We start from the raw sequence: 10,918 nt of genomic DNA, 5'->3' as shown, positions 1-10,918 counted from the left end.
ATAACACTACACACGAACAATATTTGTTCTCTCTGGTGAGCATTCGACCTGCGAGCGAGAAATGCTACTCTATTATCTTCATACACGCAGAAGAGGTGTACGTGTACGAAGTCTGTCATTTCAGCACATCTTCCCGGTGATTCAGCTCTTACATCAGGCGGTGCTCTCCTACACTCTTTACTGAGGCAGTAAACTGATATTTGTCACATTTAAGACTAAAAACTGCCTAGGACATGCGCACTGAGGGTTCTGCATTTTTGTCAGACGGTGTATGTGAAAAGCCAAACTGGGTTATGCACATAGCTGCATCATGCAAGAAGGCATCATCAGCATCTCTCCGTGTCCTACAAAAAACATAAAAAATGTCTTTCCTTTTGGTCTAATGAAGAAACTTGTGAAATCGCCTGTACTTCCAATTGTTGATCACAGCGATGTTATTGTGAGGTCTTTCTCAGGAAGGCTCAAGGCGCCTGGAACTGGCGACATTCGACTTACGGCCAGCTACCCTGACTACGTGCAGGCAACTGCAGAGATTTCCATGCACTCTCTCTCCTAAACGTCTTATTAACGTATATCTCTTCGAACATAATGGTCTTGTCTGAACGAATTAGCTGAAAAATGCGTTCCGATTAGCGGTAAACCCTTTCTGTCCCACACCATCACCATTTTCTAGAAGTCCTTTTCAGCAGCAGTAACCCGCCTCTCGAATGACCTCTCTCATTATAACAGAGAACTCAATACCAGCTGCAGCTTCCAAAGACAACAACGACATATCTGCTTAACAAAGAATAATCACTCCTTTACTTCCTTGAGGTACTTGTTAAATCATTACATCGTTCTTTCCAATCAGGTGATCGTCATTTTTCAATAACCTTAAGTCTACATATTTCTCTCCCTCAGAACTCGCTTTGTTATGAAACAGCATTTTTCACCAATACATACGCGTTTTCTATCTGCAACTATTCCTATGTATTATTATTATTAGTATTATTAACGTCAGGAACATTGTAAGTACACTAATATTAACGTTATTACTTCTTTGTCAACGCTATTTATTCACATTGTCTTTACATATGTCTAAATCAGTTCCAGTTATATTTATAGTACTTTATAACTGTTGGTCACAGTAAAATTATTTTTATTTCCTAAGAAACACGATGTAAAAAAATTCTGTAGTAGTTAACCCTTCTCCGATGTAAGGAAGCTCATGAATGCCCTAATCTGGTCAAGCTAAATAAATAACAACTAATTGGGACTCATTCAATACTTAACATACAAATCTAATTAAAGGTACTTACAGTAGTAAACGAAACATTGATTTACGTTGCATCGATCATGCAACCTCTGGCTATTTATTCCTCCAGGAGTAAACTGAAATTTTCTTTGGGGTAAATTCAAAAGTGTTCGATTGTGTTTCGGTCACTAAAATTAATCATTTTTAAAACATTATTACTACGTCACTATTCGGTAAGACTAATACTGAGTACACAACTTACCAATAATTGATGTATATATCATCGTCGTTTGAATCTTGAAAAGGCCTCTGGAACCGTATAGTTTCATTTATCAGTAATTACCTATTTGTTTTCAAATACTAGCACTAATCCGACAGACAACGTGGTGGGGGTTACAGCTAATGAAATGAATGTATGACCTCTCCACGTAGTCCATCCACCATACACATAATTTTTACGTTGTATAATGTATCTCTGACAGTATGGCTGAGACATATACGCCACACTTGCTTAAATATCCCATGAAAATGACTTCTTCTAGTAGTTGGTCGTTCCTGAAGTGGACAAGAAGTTGCTTCATCTTTCACTACGCAACAGACAAACGAACTGCTTGACAGCGTAGTGCAACATAAACTGTGTAATTGCTACTTCATTGCTGTGGGTCCTACACAATGTTATTATTATTATTATTAATGGAAGTGATCAGACAAGGAATATTGGTAGCCTGCAATCTTCCAACTTCTGTCAGTTCAGAAGTAAGAAGTCCAACAATGAAGTGTTGCTTGGTTATTTTTAAATGGGTGTGCAGGTCATGCTTGAAAAAGTGTCGCTAGGGGGAGAAGTGGTGAGGAAGGATGTTCAGGAACAAGTGTCTGTTCTCAATCTGGAGAGTTAACCTTCTTTTCTCAGAAGGAACTGTATGTGACACTCGCGATACATTTAGAGCTACTTCAACAGTCTATAAGAAAAGGTTTTTAAATTAAGCAGTACCTACTCATTGACGTATCAGTTCGTGGTTCCATAAAACTCTTACACAAACTAAATATAATTTATCTTTCGTCATTTCAAAAAATGTTCAAAGAAAATTCTTTTTCCATTCTAAAGTTTAGCTAGGCGCAGAAGTTGATGATGGTGAGGAGAGGGAGTTACTAGTTAATAGGTGGTTACACTCAGGGTAATGGTCTCAGAAGGGTTGGGGACCACCGTCCTAGAAGGACTTCAGCGAAATAACACAACATCAGTGACGTCTACATCTACATCTGTATTCAGTGGGACAGTTTGACCTACATGAAAGCAAAACTTAAATCAGTTACAAACTACGGTGTGTACACACTTTATTCAACATGTAAACGTCACTACAGATATTCGGATTTAGGTTATGACATGTTCGATATGCCTATCATCATTGTCGATGATTTCCCTGCCTCGTGATGACTGGGTGTTATGTGCTGTCCTTAGGTTAGTTAGGTTTAAGTAGTTTTAAGTTCCAGGGTACTGATGACCATAGAGGTTAAGTCCCATAGTGCTCAGAGCCATTTGAACCATTGTCGATGATATGGCACTGGCGAATAGCGATATTCTACACGACCTGCTGAAGAGTCGAAACATCGATGTTCTTGATGACCTCCTGAATGGCTGTTTTCAGCTGACACACTGTCACACATAATTTTTACGTTTAACACAGTCATTCGTTGAAGGCGAAGAGACTTCTCGATCGCGACATTCAGATTCTGTCCTCCGAATACGCCAATTTAGCTTACTGACGAACCCATCCAAATGAAAGTGGGCTTCGTCGCTAAACCAAACCACACAGTACATACTAATTCCCGTCACTCATGACGGAGTGGACACAGTCCAGATATTGAATATTTTCCTTTCTGTTCCACTCAGTTAGTGAGATGGATAAAAATACTGTCCATATGGCTCTGAACTTACCTGAATCTCCGTTACTTTATTCTCACTATCCCTACGCGTGGTGTCAGCATAATGTTCTACAGTGTTCTTCGTGTGCTGCTTCTCCAACAGCGTTCTGTGAAGTCTACATCATCTTGCTTCTAAGAGGACTCATTTAATAGACGTTAATTTTTAGAATAAAAAAAGCACTCAAGCGCTATAAATAATAATATTTATTAAGGATAGATAGAATGCCTATCGCGAGAGATAAGTGGGTACTTGGCAACCTTCAGGAAAAAATGATGTTCTGTTGTGAATGGACCTAACAATTAATTATAATAATACAAACAACTTACTAAGATACGAACTGAAGTAGTTTTGTGGTACTAACGGCGAAAATACTATAACTCGGGACTTAGAAATTTTCGCCGACTCAGGCTGTGAGCACTCAGGCGACAGCGTTGATGACCAGTATTTAACGGACCGTTGGAGTGCTGTCATACCGATCATTGCTGCTGAGGAAGATGCCCCGCATTCGCAGGTAAAGGCGGCGTCGCGCCGCTGTTTTCAAAGCTATTGACAATTTACAAATACAGCGTCTTCTCACTGCTGGTTTCGAGGAATTGCGAATTTAACAAAATTCTTGGCAAGATTTAACGATTTCTGAAAACGTAGACAGTGTAGAGCTCCATTCAGACAGCTAAATATTTCGTCCACACTGGGGTTTCTAGGCAAACATGCCGATTTACAAAGACAAGACTTTATCATGGACTGTGACAGAAGGTACAAAATGTACATTCAATATCTGATCAAAAGTTTCCGGTTATCTACTAGCGGGCAACAGTAAGGGAAGTGAACACTTAATCTTCATGACCGCTTGAACTGTCGGCTGGAGTGGTCGTGCGGTTCTAGGCACTACAGTCTGGAACCGCTCCACTGCTACGGTCGCAGGTTCGAATCCTGCCTCGGGCATGGATGTGTGTGATGTCCTTAGGTTAGTTAGGTTTAAGTAGTTCTAAGCTCTAGGGGACTGATGACCTCAGAAGTTAAATCCCATAGTGATCAGAGCCATTTTTTGAACCGCTTGTACTAATTTGGAAACACTTTCAGTGAGGAACCTGAAAATCTGTGGAAATACGGTAGATCATTCTTCCTACACAGCCGAAATCAGAGAAGAGAGCGATGCTGGACATTGTGTTCTGGAACGAAGTCGGCGTTCTAATGCATTCAAAAGTTGTTACAATGGGTTAAAGTCGGGACTCTGGCCAGGTCAGTCCATTGTAGGAATGTTAGCGTCAACAAACCCTTGCCTGACAGATGCTGCTTTATCATAGTTTGATTCGTCATGTGTATACGAACAGTCATTGTTTCTCAATTGTTCCTCTACTGCATACAGCAGGCAGTGCTATAAAATGTCTTCATAGCCTTCGTCATTTAGCGTTTTCCGTAACTCCATCAGAAGACACCATTGTAAACACGAAGTAAGTTGTAACAGCTCCGAAGCATACTGTTGCAGGTATAGTTCAGGAGGGAGTCGAATAGTTACTAAAAGACACACACACACACACATTATTAGAAATTTATTAAAACCTGAATTTGGTAAATAATTAACATTAGGAATTAGTAAAGCCTACGCATATGACACGAATTTGATGCAATCTCTGACACTTATACATAGCGCTTCATTATAGAATAAAAGTTTCACGGACAGTTAAATCCTTTTTACTGATAATAAGGTCTATTCGCACGCAGCCGCTTCTATACTAAGACACTGTCGTCGTAAGCGATGATTACTGTTGATTTTTGAATACATAGCGAGTGGGATGAGCGGGACAGCGCTCGGACATAAATAATTTTCTGGCTGTGGAGGCGTCAGGAAACGCTTTGGAGAGTGTCTACGCCGACGTCTCCGATTGGTTGCTGCATTTTCAGCGGCCGTATTTATTTGGAGTTTCGTCCTAAGTTACCACATTTTGCACGAGACCTCGTTCTCTGGACGACAACACAACAACACCTCTTCCGTGCTTTAATTGTTGGCACTACTCATGACGTCAGGTTGTGTTCCCCAGGTATTCGCGAATTCTAAAGCCTTCCATTGGATCAGTGCAGGCTATAGCGAGTCCATCACTCCAAACCACTCGCTTCTAGTCATGCACTGACCAGAGGAGTCGCTCCTTAGAGCACTTCAAGCGTCGATTAAGACTGAATACAGAAATGTGTGGCTTATGAGGTGCTGCTCGATTGTTGTACCTCATCCTTTCTAACTTCCTCCCCACAATGATTGTGTTAGCTGCAATGCTGGCAGTGCTTCAGAACGTACTTGTGATCTTCCCCAATGACTGGATGAGATTCTTTGCAACAACATGCCACAATGCTCGACGGTCGCCGTCCATCGATACGTAAAGTCAGCCTGGCCTTGGTTTAGCTGTGGTTGTTTGCGTTTACACTTGACACACACATCGCCAGTAGTCGACTTGGGCAGCTTGAGAAGGGTTTTAATGTTCTTGATGCATTTGTCACTCAGGTGACATCCAATGGGTAGCCCAGGTTCGAAGTCACTCAGTTCTCATTATGGACCTATTTGGCTGTTGCTGCTTCTCTGCCGACGAAACAATACTCCCATTTCCTTTTATCCGAACGGGTCCACCTCTATGGCTTCAGTTCTGCGGGACACTTTTGATCAGATAATTTACATGCTGTAACATGAAAATCGAAGGGCATAGATGTTACAGTACACCTGACATATATTGAATTGCCGGCCGTTGTGGCCGTGCGGTTCTAGGCGCTTCAGTCTGGAACCGTGCGACCGCTACGGTCAAAGGTTCGAATCCTGCCTCGGGCACGGATGTGTGAGATGCCCTTAGGTTAGTTAGGTTTAAGTAGTTCTAAGTTCTAGGGGACTGGTGACCTCAGATGTTAACTTCCGTAGTGCTCAGAGCTATTTGATCCGTGGCGCTGAGGGTATTACATTAGGAAACGACACACTTAAAATAGTAGATCAGCATTGCTATCTGCACAGCAAAACAACTGATGAGAAGAAGTAGGGAGGATGTAAAATGTAGACTATCAGTGACAAGAAAAGCATATCTGAAGAAGAGAAGATTTTTAACATGGAATATATATTTAAGTCTCAGGAAGACATCTGAAAGTGTTTGTAAGGAGTGCAGCCACTTATGAAAGTCAAACATTGGCAATCAACAGTTTAGACTAGAAGAGAATAAAATCTTTGGAAATGTGGTTCTAAATAGAACTGGCGTGAAAAGATATTTGTGACAAAAGGTATCAGCTGATAGAACACATTATGAGACATAAAGGGATCAGCAGTTTAGCAGTGGAGGGAAGTCTGGGAGACAAAACTCGCAGAGGGAGACCAATAAATGAATTCAGCAAGCAGAGACAGAGGGATGTAGGTAGCAGTAGTTATTCGGAGATGGAGATGCTTCCACAGGATAGAGTAGCATGGAAAGCTGCTTCAGTCTTCGGACTGAAGACCACAACAACAATAGTGACATCGTAAACATATAAAGAAAGCCAGTTCATTGTAGTGATATTATTAACACGATTGTCTTGTTAAATTTTGTGAAGACAGATAACGTGAAAAACCTGTACACACAAATATTAAGTGGATACTATGCCAGTTTAGTAGAAATCTGCATTATGGTAATAGTATGCCAGTTTTGGGTAATACTGTAATGCCATTTAATTTCTTCGAAATAACTGTCACACTGAGGTGCTTGGGCTATAACAACCCGTTACGAACGTAGCACTCATCTCTTAAATCGTTCGATGTCTGTTGTCTACTTCAAAAGGACTCTATAATCAGGAACAGTACCCTGTAACTGCTTACGTTAGCATCTTGTAAGTCACTTTCTCCACGGATGAGATGTATAGAATTTTCCCAGACCGTACCAATAAATCAGTCCCTCGTTCGGTTCCACTAAAATTGATTTTAACTTACCGTCCCATTTTATGTCACTTCTTGGTATTGTGCCTAAACATTTATACGATTTGACGTGATCAAGATGTTCTCCTTGTGAGAACCATCATCTTACATTCATCTATATTTAATGAAAGTCTGTTTTAGAAACTAATGCAACACAATAGTTCATTGGGAAATACTTTATTTCAAACCTTGTGTTATGCTGTCTTGATAGACAAGTAGCAGAAGTCTCAAAAAATCAATGCTCTTATAACGACTAAGGCATTTTGGCTCCCGTGCAAGATAACCAACGACTTCATCAGCTGAAAGGACCCTGCAGCTGTCGATCAGCAACTTTGCCGAAAAGTCTTACCCTCCCACGGGGCACGGAGCCGTATCTGTTCCGGAGGAACGCAGCCTCCCCCTCCCGGTAAACGGGGGCACGCCGAGGAGATAGCGCGGGGGCGGTCCGCGGTGACGCGCCCGGTTTTTGGGTCAAGACGCGCATTAACATAACGCGGGGGGCAGCCGGGGGCGTGGTGGGCGGCGGCGCGCCGCCCCCGGTGCGCGCGCAGCCGCGGGCAGTGCCGCGCCGCCCGCCCCCGCGCGCGCAGCCACGCCCCCGGGGTACGGCGCCGCCGCCTCCGCCACCCCGCGCAGTCGGCGCCCGGTAGCGCTAGCGTGCCCGCCGCCAGCACAGCCTCCGCGAGCCCGAGCCCCCGCGACCACGTGGCCCGCCGCGCCGCCCACGTGCTCCTGCCGTCGCCGTCGCCGTCGCCGTCGCACTCCCGAGTCCAGCGCTGCGCACCGAGGTCAGTGCCTCACACGTATCTTGTTTTCTTCTTTACTCTTGAATGACACCATTTTCTACCTTGCACCGAAATTCTTACAATTTTTCCACTATTTCTAATAACGATTCAAAATCACATAAATGGTCAACAGTAGAAAAACATAATAATAGCAATCGAAGACGAGATGTTGGGTTATTTCAGAAATATTGTATGACAGTAGCTTCGCCCGAAGGAAAGGTCTCCTGGCATTTTTTGGCACAGAACACAATGAACACAATATTTAACAAATTGTCAGTTACTATTTATGATTCGCGTTACAATCCTCGTTCACAACCGAATAATGGAACTGCATTTCCGGTTTATAAAAGAGATACCTCTGAGATGACACGTTTGGACGATTTTATTTCCTAAAACACATTATAAATCTTTCAACGAAAAGTTCAGGTATTATTTCCATTTTATAACATCGTCCTCATTGTAAGTCTTATGACACACTAACGAAGCGAGCTACAAAACTGAGTATAACCGATTTGTTCCGTTCCTAAATGTTCATGTATTCCATAATTTATAATTTTGGTACCAATTTCAGAATAAGTTTCACATAGTCGTTTACAATGTGTTAGTTACTATGATTCACGTACATTAACCCAGCTAAAATCTATGTTCATAGCACAAACGCTGGAACGACATACTGTGTCAATTATGTATAATTATGTAACCATCAACTCTGTAGGACACCCTAACATGCAGACTATTTAAAAAAGAAAGTGTCACTTATTCCTACAAAAGGAAGTTGTTCAGCACTAGAAGAATAGCTCCTATAATGACACGTCTGAAAGCAAATACCTGTTGAAACCTGGGCCGCTCTGTCCATTCATCCCCGTCTGTCTGTTACGTAGAAATAGAACGGCGGTCAGTGCTGCATGTTGTTAACATAGACCCTGGTCTTTGAAATACACCTGGCTCCATTCATATTGCGTGAAATGCATTAGTCACACGCTCCGTAACGTCTGGACATTGTCGATGGGTTGGTCGTACACCAGTGCCTTTAAGTGGCCTCATATCCGATATCTAACGGATTCAGGTCCGATTAACAGAGAGGTCCTGCTGCTGGATCTTCTCGATGGATCCAACCAACATGAAACGTTGCGGTGAGCCACCGTCACACGAGTCATAGGAAACAGGGTGGTGCCCCGTCATGCATAAACGACAGCTGTGGTCTTTTTTATAAAGGTAACCTTCTTCAGCAGCGCTGGTAATTTATCACGCAGAAATCGCTTATACAGACCACCTGTTAATATGTTTGGTACATTGTATGGCCCTACCAGTCCGTGACCCACAATTTTTTCTCATAGGCTGACACTGTAGCGATCCCGATGCCTCATCTCCTTGATTGCTAGAACATTTGCAGTTGTGCAGACTTCTATATTAAGGTAATTTACTGTGCCATCCCGTTTGAACTCTGCCTCGTCTATAAACAAAGTACAAGATGTTAAACCGCGGATTTTCAACGGTCTGTATCTTCTAGTTTTGACCAATCTTCCTCTGGTAGGGACATATGACACCTCCTTCAACCGCCCTGTGTACCAAAAACCACGCTTCGAAAAGTTCGGACATGCGTCAATTGTTTTGATTGTATAACACGGTACTGACTCTAAATTTAACATAGCTAATCGAGGTACAAAACTGTAGAGAACTACTTTATTGTTTTCCTAAACGTACGTACATTCCAGAAACTAATCTTTTCGCTGAACACATTATATGCAGCTATATTTCGGATCTTATAACAAACTAAGTCGTAAAATTTACAAAGAAAACGCTTCCTCAACTCATTGACGGAACACACTATATAATTAAAAGTAAAATAGACTCTAGAGTTTAATTCTCGAAACTATTAGCATTATATAGACGTAAAGTAAAAACTGACTCAGTACTTTTTAGCAAAGCACCATATCTAATGACTTCGATGCCACGAGAAAAATATTTGTTCGATGATTTATCGTACTATCGAAGTTAGCGGAATTATTTCATTACTGTAGAATGAATAGTTGGGCTGCAATGAAGCTCGTTTAGCAGTAGTTACCCGAAACTTATGCTGGTCCCTTGGTATTGTATATGATTCATCTGGCGCCCAAGTAGACGTATCGACGCGATCCGATTGTTATTTACACTAAAACACATAGACTATGTGTAAAGGAATCAAAGACTTTTCAACTGCATGATACCAACAAATAGCTTGTCCTTAAGCTAAAATGAGCGAATCACTCTGTGCACGAACCAAAATTTATATTTAGTAACACTTATTGTTCTTTATCACTCACTGTTGTTAAAATTTATCGATGACAGTGTTCAATACGATTCAGTGTTTTGTGTGAATGGAGAGAACCAAATTACTGCGATAACTCCACAATTTTCCTGAGATACAAACACTCAGTTGGCTTATTTTTGTTGCAAGTCGAATGTCATATTCAGGAGATTCTATCAGTCACGAAGACCCAGTTGACCCAAGGGTGGATAACTTCACGAACATACTGAGTGACCTTGGTAGCAAAACCCGATATTCAACTTGACTGATAAATACTCCAATAAACTATACGAAGAAGTAGTATACTAGCAACGCTGTCGAATATTTCGTTAACTCCGCTACGTGATTGACGTGTGTTGATAAAACAGGGTGCGAACAGTAGCATATAAATAGACCAATTTCCCTTTAACATGAAGATGCTTTCGAGTAAAATTAGTTTCGCTTGTCCATGCGCTGGACGAAGACTTCGAAGAGTTACTTATCAAGGGAATAGTAAATTACAGACTAAAGATATACGTCTTGAGTTTGTTACGCTTTCAGGGTTAAGACATGAGGGGCCGCAAAACTTTAAGACGTGAAGTGGCTTCTTCAGAAGGCAAACTGTCTTTATTTATGAATTTTCCAGTATGTATAGTTTTGAACTATTTACTGAGCAATTTTGAAACTATTAGTGACGTACTTTTCTCTCGACCTGTGTAAGATTTCGCATAGTAAATTAAGTGAAACGTGAACAACAAAACTGTGGACCATGAATAAGTATAGTTTCGGTGCCATT

General features: G+C 41.6%; 1 protein-coding gene across 1 annotated transcript in view; it reads left to right on the top strand.

Moving 5' to 3' along the window:
• Positions 1–7,727: 7,727 nt before the first annotated feature.
• The window catches only part of LOC126355417 (LIM domain only protein 3-like), a 1,043,148-nt gene continuing 1,039,957 nt past the window's right edge, over positions 7,728–10,918 (top strand). The window contains exon 1 of the mRNA XM_050005721.1: positions 7,728–7,859. The gene's annotated coding sequence lies outside the window, so the exon portion shown is untranslated. The remainder of the gene's footprint in view (positions 7,860–10,918) is intronic.

Source organism: Schistocerca gregaria, chromosome 3, assembly GCF_023897955.1.
Source record: "Schistocerca gregaria isolate iqSchGreg1 chromosome 3, iqSchGreg1.2, whole genome shotgun sequence".
In the NCBI taxonomy this organism is placed as follows: domain Eukaryota; kingdom Metazoa; phylum Arthropoda; class Insecta; order Orthoptera; family Acrididae; genus Schistocerca; species Schistocerca gregaria.
This window is presented reverse-complemented; position numbering and strand designations above follow the sequence as displayed.